Raw genomic sequence first — 12107 nt, 5'->3', positions numbered from 1 at the left:
ATCTAATTTTACATCTTAATGTAAAGGAAAGTTTGAAGCCTTGTAGCTCTTCACCATTTTCTCCAACTCAGCTATGTAAATAGGTAGCAGCACTTTTTTGTGATCAATTGTGTAGAAAGTGACAGAAAAGTCAAAGAATATTAAAGGTGACCTTGAAACATAACCATAAGGATGACATCCATTAATGGATCTAGAGGCATCTCTGTGCCACCTCTCACTCTGAGGACGATAGGTGTTGGTGTTCAATTTTCACAACTAACTGATTTTGTTTTAAAAGGACAGAATGGAAACAGCAACGTAGTTGCAGCCTGAATGTAGTAAAAGTTTCTGTAGGACTAAGTTACCGCCTTTGAAGAAATCATTGGTAATTTGTGTGAGTAATGGGCTCATTTTCTCTTCCCTAGATTTCCTCATGCAGAAAAATCATGCTGAAGCATTGAGTTGAGGGGGGTCAGGATATATAATGAGTTTCCAGAGGAGTTCAAACTAATCTGTTATAGGTACTTCTATGGTCCCCATTACCCATATCTGAGTGCTTCACAATTTTTAATACCTTTATTCTCAAAAAATCCTTTGAAATTGGGAAGAGCTATTTTCCCCCATTTTATTGTTTGGAAATAGAAATAAAGAGGAGCAGCAGGACAGGTTTTGAAAAGTGTTAGAGAATGTAAAAATGTAGAGAGGTGCCTCCTGAGATTTCCCAACATTCCTAAATAGGCTAGATTAACTTAACTACATTTGGTTGCAATGGGAGTTAGGTGTATAAGCACTTCTGAAAATCCCATCCTTAAATGCCTAAATACATTTGAAAAAGTGGCTACATTCACACAGAAAGTCTGTGACAGGGCAGAATTAGGGGCCTGAACAGTGTTCCCTGTAAACTGTGAGCTTATGTGGCCACTCAGGAGAAATTCAAATGTCACCCCGCTGATTAGCAGAGCACCCAACGCTAGGTTTTGTGTTTCTATTGGTGGGGTATGTTTGCACATGCCTTTGTGCACGTAAAAAAATATTCCGCACGTGGATGGGAAAGATTAGAAGGAACAAATACTAGACAGTAATAGAGATGTAGCCATGTTAGTCTGATCTTGCTGAAACAAAAGAAAGGACTACACTGTCTCCTTAAAGAACTCCCTGCCTCTACTCAGGGCCAAATCCACACAGAAACACCTTCTGAACCCCGACCAGGATTGTTCTATTTGCTTCCCAAAATCCATAAACCTGGACACCCCGGATGTCCCATCATTTCAGGTATTGACATGCTCACTACTGGATTATCCAGCTATGTAGACTCTCTTCTCAAACCCTATGTAACCAACACTCCTAGCTATCTCTGATATACTAGTGACTTCCTGAGAAAACTACAAAACATCAAAAACCTCACTGATAACATCATCCTTGCCACCATGTATGTAGAAGCTCTCTATACCAATATTCCACATGAAGATGGATTACAAGCAATTAGAAACACTATCCCAGAGGATAACACAACCAATCTGGTAGCAGAACTATGTAACTTTTTTCTCACCTACAATTATTTCCAGGTTGGGGACAACTTATACCTCCAGATCAGCAGAACAGCCATGGGTACCTGCGTGGCCCCACATTACACCAACATTTTTATGGCTGACTTAGAACAATGTTTCCTCAGATCCCGTCCCCTTTTATCCCTCCTTTACTTATGCTACATCGATGACATCTTTATGATCTGGACCCATGGCCAAGAAATACTATATGCATTCCACAGAGACTTTAACAACCTACACCCCACCATCAATCTCAGCCTGGACCACTCTACACAAGAGATCCATTTCCTAGACACCACAGTAGAAATTACTAATGGTAAATTAAATACCACTCTCTACAGAAAACCCACTGACTCCTACAGTTACCTACATGTCTCCAGCTCCCATCCAAGACACACCATACGATCCATCGTCTATAGCCAAGCCCTTAGGTACAACCGCATCTGCTTTAATCCCACTGACAGACACCAGAAACTTCAGGATCTCTACCAAGCATTTATAAATCTCAATTACCCACTGGGGGAAATAAAAAAGCAAATTGAAAGAGCCAGACGAATACCCATAGAACACCACTTGTCATCACCTTCAGCCCCCAACTTAAACCCCTCCAATGCATTATCAATAACCTACAACCTATACTGGAACAGGATACTACACTTCGAGAGGTTCTGGGGGACAGACTCATAGATTCCTATAGACAATCGCCTAACCTCAGGATTATTCTTACCAACAACCACAGGACATACCACAGCAATACCAACCCTGGAACTTTCCCTAGCAACAAACCCCATTGCCAACTTTCTCCACATATTTACTCCTTTGATACCATCACTGGACCTAACCATGTCAGTTACAAGATCAAAAACACATATTCCTATTCATCCAAAAATATAATTTATGCCATTATGTGCCAACAGTGTCCTTCTGTTATGTATATTAGACAAACTTCTCAGACACTTCGCCAAAAAATTAATGCCCACAAATCAGACATCAGACATCTTCACGAGCACAAACCAGTTTCTTTTCATTTCAGCCAACCTGGGCATAGTCTTAAAGACCTTACTACATGTATCTTACTTCAAAGAGACTTTAACACCGGACTACAAAGGGAAACCTCAGAACTGTCATTCATGCTTAAATTTGACACTTTACAAATGGGCCTTAACAAAGATGCTAATTACTTTACCCATTACAAAGATAGCTTCCCCTAGTATCATTATCTCATAGATACTAGCCCTTCCCCTCACCTCCTTCTGTTCTAAATCTGATTTGTCAGTTTTATAATGTGTACACTTTTTTTCATTGTATTCCTTTGGTATATATGGTCATGCCAATTCTCTTCCAGAATTTGATCTGAGGAAGTGGGTCTGGCCCACAAAAGCTCATCGTCTAATAAACCATCTTGTTAGTCTTTAAAGTGCTGCATAGTCCTTTCTTTTGTTTTAACAAATACTAGTCACAGATGCTTACAACTGGACCTTCTTTCTTTATACAATATCTGGCTACCTTTAATGTCAGCTGCAAGTGCTGCCTTTCTTGGTAATGATTTCCCAAAATAATTACAATAATAGGGCTGTCAAGCTATTAAAATAATTTAATCATGCAATTAATCATGTGCACCTTCCCTTTGAAATGCCACTGCGACATTTCAATGGGGCAATGCTGCATGGAACGCAGGATCAGCTAGAGTCCCCAACTGAAATGAGCTCCATGCAGTGCTGCCCCTTTGAAGTGCCAGGGCAGCATTTCCACGGGGCAGCGCAAGACAGAGCCCTGGATCAGCTGGAGTCCCCAGCAGACCCCAGGCTCATTGTGCTGCCTCTTTGAAGTGCTGCAGTGGTATATCAAAGGGGTAGTGCAACACAGAGCCCAGGATCATCTAGAGTGCCCAGTTGATCCCAGGATCCATGTTGTGCTAGCCCTTAGAAACGTTGCCCCAGCGCCTCAAAGGGGCAGCACATTAGGAGCCCGGGATCAGCTGGAGTGCCCAGCTGATCCCCGGTAGGGAAGTTGAAGACTAGTCAATTGGTCATATATCCGATAACCAAATCTAGTGGACTAGTCGATCCCTCCCCTTTGCTGCCTCTACTATATAGAGGCATCAAAGGGGGGGGAAGGGGTACTTCAAAATGGCAGTACTTTGAAACCACAAAGCAGTGTTTCAAAGGGGAAGCCATGGAGACCAGGGTCAGCCCGGGCGCTGTGCAGCATTTCCCCAGAACCTGGGATCAGCTGGGGAATCCCCAGCTGACCCCGGGTTCCAAGGCTGCCCCATTAAAATGCTCACGGAGGCAGTGTTTTAAAGGGGCAGCCCTGGAGCCCGGGGTCAGCTGAGGACGTGCCAGCTGAGCCTGGGCTCTGCACAGCATTTCCCCAGAACTCAGAGTCAGCTAGGGAGTCCCTGCTGACCCCGGGTTCCACTGCCCCTTTGAAACATGTGGAGGCGGGGTTTCTAAGGCGCAGCCGCCGCACAGTTGATCCCCAACTCAGCTGTGAGGTGGCTGCTCCTTTGTAAATGCCACCTCTGTGCATTTTAAAGAGGCATTGGAGCCCAGTGTCAGCTGGAAAGTCCCAAGCTGATACCGGGCTCTGTGTTGCATTAACGCCTGCAATTAACATGTTAAAAAAATTAACACATTAATCCTGGACTGTGTTAATTGCAGGCATTAATGCATGTCAATTGACAGCCCTATACAATAACAAATACATATGGAATGTACTGGGAAAATTGCCATATTTTTATGAATATGGTGTATACTTTCATGTATACTTATTCATATTTATGGTGGGTTATTTGTTATAAACTTAAATAAAAAAGAATTGTTAAAGGAATTAAGCAAGAAACATAAACATAAAGAGTCTTACTGAGGGCCTTTCCATCAAAAATGTACATGCAATAGTCAGGTTTATAACTCTGCAGAGGCAATTCATTGACACTAACCTTACTGACAGTTATTTTGCCAGCTGAGAACAGAGCTGACAGGATGCAAGAAAATGATTGGAAATAAAAATCAGGTGTTGAGTAGGACAGTTCGCATTGTCCTCTAGAAAGAGCGGGTAGCTGAAGTGAGGAGTATTGACAAAAGCTGGCAAGAAAAGATTAAGAACTGGCCTTTGCTTTATGTGTTAAGTAGCTTTGGGGAATGAATAAGAACATGATACTGGCCATATTGGGTCAGACCAGTAGTCCATCTAATCCAAAATCCTGTCATTTGACAGCATCCAACCCCAGATGCTTCAGAACTACTAAAGAAAATGGGGCAAATTTTTGAATGATCTATCCCATTAGTCAGTCCCAATTTCTGTATGTTTTAGGTTCAGGGACATAGAGCATAGAGTTCCAGTCAGGGTTCCCCCTCAGTTGAGTGCCTGTGCATCTGCATACAAGAAATTTTAGGCCTGTGCACCTCAGCTGCAGAGCCCTGCAGCAGCACTCACCACCACTCACTTTCCTGTTGGACATGAAGGTGAATGATGGTGGTGGCAGCCTGGCGGATTCTGGTGGACTCATCAGCCCCGGTTTCAGATATGGTGGGCAGACCATGTGATGGTGGCAGCTGCTATGCAGGGGCACATGGTAGGTAGCAGCTGCTCTGGTGGCCCTGGTCAGGTCCAGAGCCACGTGACAGGAAGCCACTGCTCTCGCAACTGGGGCTGGAGCCACCGCATGGTCCCCAATCCTATCTCCCAGCTCTCAGCTGCAGCACCAGTCAGATGAGTGGCCACCAGCCAGTAAACCTGGTCCCCTTATGCAATGAGCTGCCAGCCAGCCAGCTGGGAGCACTTGGCAGTGCAGCTCCAGCTCCTCCCTTGCCCACCGATTGAGGGAGCTGGGAAGCCCAGCCCCAGCCCTTCCTCCTATAAAGAGCTGTCACTGGCCAGGGGCCAGGCATCACAACTCCACTCTGTCCCCCACCCCAAAGCTAGCAGCTTCCTGAGGGGCCAGGCTGCTCAGTCCTGGGCCCACTCTCTGCAAGGAACGGCTGGAGGAAAGGGCAGCCCAGCTCCAGCCTTATCCCAGTGATGAGCTGCCACCTCCCCAACCTCTCAGCCCCTCATCCTGAGCTCCTCCTGTCCTGAATCCTGTCCTCTCTGCTCCCCACATACTTCCTACCCCCTGCCCTGATTCCTGTACTGGAGGGTCATTCACCTTGTTAATTATCCCTTGGTTTAGTATTTTTTCTTGTAAAACTATTCATTGTTTTTAAGTTTTTCTAGTTACAGACTAACTTGGCTACCCCTCTGAAGCTTTTAAATTATATATAAATGTTATTAGTAGCTGGTGGGTGCCACAATGGTGCACATCCAAACAAGCACCCATGACATTAATGTTGCTGCAAAGACAGAATTCACTCTGCTCATGGATGGGAAATCTTAGAAGGAACACTAGTCACATCCCTGACCATATTGGCTGTTAGCCATTGATAGACCTATCCTCCATATACTTAACTATTCTTTTTTATACCCACTTATGCTTTTGTCCATCACAATACACTATGGAAACAAATTCCAATTGTTGACTATATTGTGTGAAGAAATACTTCCTTTTATTTATTTTAATCTTCTGTCTACTAATTTCATTGAATAATCTCTTGATTTTATGTTATGTAAAGAGATAACCGACACTTCCTTATTCACTTTCTCAATACCATCCATGATTTCATAAATTTTCTTGAGGGTGACAGCTATGTTAGATCCCATCATTTTGTATGTATAGTTGTGATTATTTTTCCATTTTGCAACTCTGTCACTTTTTTAGTTGAAATCTCTTTGTAACTATTCACTACAGCATAACTATCTTGAATAATTTTATATTACATGCAGTAAATACTGTTTTGCTTTGAAAATTCAGTTTTTGAGATACTTTAATAAATATGCTGATCACAGGTCCACAGAGTAAAATGACTAATATGTACCAAATGCATTTGTGTCTGTTGTATTGACACAGTTGGGAAAAGGGGGCTCAAGCCTAAAGACCCAGTCCCAGAGTGGCTCGACTGTGTGATTCCACTCAGAATGAGGTCAGAAGGACATATATGTTACCTAAGGATACACTTGACAGAAACTAAAAAAGGTCTAAAGTGCAACTCATTTTGTGATTGTTTCAACATATTTCTGCACCAAACCCAGTTCTTCCAGCAGTTGGGAAGGAAAGAAGAGTAGAAGACTCCATAGAGAAGTCCTCTAGGGACTTCTGTTGGGAAACATGCTTTAAAGGAAAGTTCTTTAATATAACAGCAATGTGCATTACAAACAATCTTAAAATAGACAGATCTTGATTTGAAAATGAACATTGAAAAGGAGAACATTTTCATTATCAGCAGTGTGAAATTTTTCTCCCGACCCCACATAAAGTAGAAATGAACAGCATTTCAGAATAAACTTCATTGGTTACTGTCATAATAACTGAGATGGAGAAAATATTTGTAATTCTACATTTATATCAGTTTAACTATAATAATTGTGATTACAATTTGTATTCATTATAACACTCTATGTAGAAGCTTATCATAAGTAAGACATCCATAAAAATATAATTTTACTGTCAATACTTGCAATAAACAGACTATACCAATTAGATATTAATGTAACAACCCTCTCATCTTAATATAAATGTCTCTGTTATATGATATTTAAAGTGTCTCTAACTTGACTCTCAAGTATAGTACATTATGACCACTCTCATTAAAACAAGCTCTTATAGCACTTACAATGTTGGACTCCTACAGATAATATAATGAGGGTAGAATGCATTTTGATTGAGTTACCACTAGGGAGAAATTTAATTTAATTAAACTGGTATTCATTAAAGTATCACATTCAACTAAAGTAATTATAAAGGCATGTACAGTATTGGAGAAATCCCGCAGTTTAAAAGACAAAGACAACTCACATTAGACTGATCATAATTTTTAGAAAAGCCTTTGTCCGATAATTCTTTTCAGTGCTCTAAAACATGCATACATTAGTAAAAAATAGTGATTCAGAAATGATGTTTATAACTGATACTGTTCTATCTGTATGCAGCTTTTGCTATTTTTGCCTTTAACAGTAAATGTCCATGTCCCGATTTTTCTCTGGCACACATATTTATGAAAGTTTCCACACACAAAAAAGGAAATATATTTAACGTGCAAATCAAAAACTATTTAGGATGTGAAAGAATCTTCACAGTTCTTTAACTGTGAATTATTCTGACTTTTGAAATTTTGGGTACGTCTAAACTACATGGCTCCTTTAAAGGAGCCATGTAGATTTGTTTGTTCGACAAAGGGAAATGAAGCCGCGATTTAAATAATCGCGTCTTCATTTAAATTTAAATGGCTGCCCCGCTCTGCGTATCAGCTATTTGTCGGCAGATCAGGGCAGTCTGGATGCTCCCCTGCCAACATGAAAGCCCTTTATCGACCTCCCCGGTAAACCTCATCCTACGAGGCATAACGGGGAGGTCGATAAAGGGCTTTCAGGTCGGCGTGGAAGCGTCCAGACTAGTGCGTTGAGCCGACAAACAGCTGATCAGCTGTTTGTCAGCTCAGCGTGGCAGCCATTTAAATTTAAATGAAGACGCGATTATTTAAATCGCGGCTTCATTTCCCTTTGCCAATCAGCCTAATCTACATGGCTCTGTCGATGGAGCCATGTAGTTTAAACACACCCTCAGTTTCACTGTAAAATTTCTCACATCTTTCTCTGACATTTGTTGTTCACTAATATAGGGTTTCTATATACAGTACTTATCTTCCAATCAGTGTATATGTTAATCATATAATTATTATTATACAATATCTAAACATGCATCTACACATTTGGATTGCATGTATTATACACTAAAAAAGCTGTATTAAAATATTATTAAGGTTGCAAAATCAAGCACTCATAAGCTTTAAAATGCCAGAATAAGGCTGTCTATGAAATGTCATGCCTCTGATGAAGTGGGTCTTTGCCCATGAAATCTTAAGCTCCAATAAATCTGTTAGGGTATATCTACACTAGCTCAGTAGTTCGAGCTAGGTAGGCAAATGAGGGCATCCGGAGTTGCAAATTAAGCCCGGGATTTAAATATCCCGGGCTTCATTTGCATCTTCTTGGGCACCGCCATTTTAAAATCTCTCTTAGTCCGAACTCCATGCCTGTGGCTACACGCGGCATGGAGTAGGTAGTTCGAATTACCTTGTTATAGAGGTGGAATGAGGTTTAATGGTAGTTTGAATTAGAGATCCTAATTCAAACTACCTACTCCGTGCCGCGTGTAACCGCGGGCACGGAGTTCGGACAAAGGGGGATTTAAAAATGGCGGCGTCTAGGAAGATGCAAATGAAGCCCGGGATATTTAAATCCCAGGCTTCATTTGCAACTCTGGTTGCCTTCATTTGCCTACTTAGCTCAAACTACTGAGCTACTGTAGACATACCCTTAGTCTATAAGGTGCCACAGGACTTCCTGTTGTTTATGAAACTTAATTCAACACATTTGTACCTGTGCATTATGATACTGTCTTTAATTAACTGATTATATTTTTTCAAAGGACTCTTGCCTCATTCAATGAATAGGCTGAACCGTGCTCACTTATGATGGGGAAGGGATAAGGCAGAATGCCAAAGGCTTCTATGGGAGAAGCCCTGGAGAGAGTTACTGTAGTCCTTGAGAGAACCTCTCCCTCAGGGCCTCCTGGATGTGCACCCCGGCCTGATGGACCTGGTGGATGGCAGTTGTTCTCAGCTGCTTGAACACTTGCCCCTCGTGGCTGACATCTGCTCCCGACCCTGGGAGGAAGGCTTCCCCCTTCCTCTCCATAATGTTGTGAAGGATACAACATACCATGGCCATCTCAGAAATGTTATGCTCCCCATGTCGAGGTGGGTCAGCAGGCACCTGAAACGTGCCTTGAGGCAGCCGAAGGCATACTCCACCTGAATATGGTCCCTGCTGGGATCCAGGTGGCTGGTAAGGGTTTCATAAGCCACTGCATGAAGGGGTAGGCTGTGTCCCCCACAATGCACAGTGGCATCTGCACATCCCCAACTGCAAATTCACAGTGGGGGAAGAATGTGCCCACCTCTCTCTTCCCTCACAGGCTGGATTTACAAAACACACATGCATTGCCTGCCCTGCCCGACCACATGACAAAAATGTCCATGAAGTGTCCATGGTGGTTGACTAGAGCCTGCAGCACCAAAGAAAAGTAGCCCTTTTTGTTGAATATATATTTTCAACAATTTTTTCAACCACTTCTCAATGACATTATTGCACCATTACATTTATTGAAGAACCCTAATACAGAAACTTTTGAATGATATGTAGATGTCCCGGGAAATATTGAAGTGAATAGTGTCTTATTTAGAAATAAGAAATTAGCTCAAAAGTGACCTTCCTTTCTCTCACAAATATAAGGTATATATCTAATTTGTTCTCTTGCCTGTTTAACAGGGTGAAGATAGAGTCTTAGGCCAAAAACAGTCACTGTGATCGACTAATCTGGCCTCCTATATAACACATTATATAGACTACTTTCCCCAACATAATTCCTGTTTGAATTAGGGCATATCTTTTGGGGAGGGGGATCCCCACATAATCTTGATTTTAAAATGGTCAGTGTAATCACCACAACTTTTTGGTTAATTGCTCCAATAGTTAATTCTCTCTCTGTCAAAAATTACACCTTATCTCAATTCTCAATTTCAAATTCAATCTTCAACCTCTAGCCTTTGGATCTTAAATCCATTAGTTGTAGAGGGGTGCATTTGTATATAAAATGGTCTCTGTCAGTGTTCCCTCTAATCTTTTCCATCCATGTGTAGAATAATTTTATGTGCACCGGAGCATGTGTGAATGTGCCCTACCAGCAGAAACACAAATTGAGCTGTTGGGTGTACCGCTAATCAGCTGAGTGGCATTTGATTTTTTTTCTTGAGTGGTCATGCAAGCACACCACTTATAGGGAATATGGTCACTGTCTCTTTTTTGCATTTCTATCTAAGGACTGTGGGATCTTACTTATAGAAAAATTATTTGTTCATTCAAGTTGTTCTTATACCTTAGAAAAAGGAAAACCAGGCTGAATTTTCTCATGCTACCGTTTTTCTTTTTCTTTCTTTTTTTCCCTTTTCATTTTATTTTAGTTGTAAGGAAGTGTGATTTCAGTACAAATAATATAACCGTTCATAATATGATCAATGTGAAAAACATTATTCATACAAAATTAGTATATTATAAAAATACACAGAGTTGTGTTTAGACAGTGAATCCACAGTAATTTTTAATTTAAAAGGTAGCAAATTCATTTTTGAGATCATAAGTAGATATTTTTGAGTGAGTTCTGAAAATAGAGGACCCATCCAAACCACTCTAATTTTAGAATTACAAAACCAAAGTTACCCCATAGCTCAGAGTATAAGCACCTCTTGACCCCGATTCTCAATTATACTGACTGTAATAAACGCTTTTGGCTGAATAAAGAATATCAAAGAGGATGGATAAACTCCCCTGAGACTATCCTTTATGCAGGACTCATCTCTATCTGATACTGAGCTGGCATAAGGGCTGAACACCTGCCTTCTTCCCAGCCTTGGAGGGTAAGTTTGTGAGGGTGAAGGGGTTATTTTGATGTGTGGCCAGTGTGTGCTACACTATGGATTTTCCCTGCTCCCCAGGATCCTTGAAGGGCTTATAACCTTAGGCACTGAACAGGCCCTGCCCAATTCCCAAAATACAGAGAATGCAAAAAAATCACAAAACCCTGGACTTTGATACCCACTTCCATTCATTCTCAAAGCATTAGGAACAAGTGTTATTTGTTCTCCATATTACATGTGTTTGACTAGTTCAGGATATAACATAATATAAACCTGGACTGGCCTACAAGTATTTACAGTGCAGCCACTAAATGAAGAAAAAAAGCCATAAATGAGGAAAAATATATACATGTTAGCCTTTTAAATTACATTTTTTGTTACAAAAGGTCTTGGTTCCATAAAGCAGATTCCATATTTTACACTGCCTCTGTAACAAATCAGTCTGTTTTTATCTGTTTTTCCCCAGTATGTTCTAGGTGACTCTGAAGCATTTCCCCCTCCATTTCTGTTTATAATTGCTGCTGTCTAGTACAGAGCTCACACTAAATGAAGACTTCACAAAATCAAAGGCAGAGTTGTTACAACTAAACCTTTCACTAACTGCCTCTTGTCAGTCCAGTTTCTGTGGCATACTTGACATCTCTCCTTAGTATAATGGGATGGAGTGTGGAAAGTGGTGTATTCTTATCATGTAGCAAAGTGTAAAAATAACTTTTTTATCCCTTAGCTTTTTTCATTGCATTTAACCACCTTTCTCAATTTGAATCAATGGTAGCTGACGACTTTTTTGACAGGTGAGGCACAAATCACAAAATAGTTATTCCATGCCTATCTAATAGAGAATGTAATAGCTTTTAAATGCTTACCTTATTTGCAGTAAAGAAGCATCAGGAAGATCCAGGAGCTGACGGTGTTCCAGACTTGCACAACTCAGGGTAAGGGCATAGAAGTGGCTTGTGATGTGTATACACATGGCTCGTCCCAGCAAGGAAATCTAGGGCAGTGCTGA

The 12107-nt window shown here is 41.1% G+C and overlaps 1 protein-coding gene across 2 annotated transcripts in view; it reads left to right on the top strand.

Moving 5' to 3' along the window:
• The window catches only part of TENM3 (teneurin transmembrane protein 3), a 2279325-nt gene that overhangs the window by 252793 nt on the left and 2014425 nt on the right, over window positions 1-12107 (top strand). The gene's annotated exons all lie outside the window — the stretch shown is intronic.

Source organism: Pelodiscus sinensis, chromosome 4, assembly GCF_052426305.1.
Source record: "Pelodiscus sinensis isolate ZL-2025 chromosome 4, ASM5242630v1, whole genome shotgun sequence".
Classification (NCBI taxonomy): Eukaryota; Metazoa; Chordata; order Testudines; family Trionychidae; genus Pelodiscus; species Pelodiscus sinensis.
The sequence above is the reverse complement of the archived record's forward strand: the minus strand, read 5'-3'. Positions and strand labels throughout refer to the sequence as shown.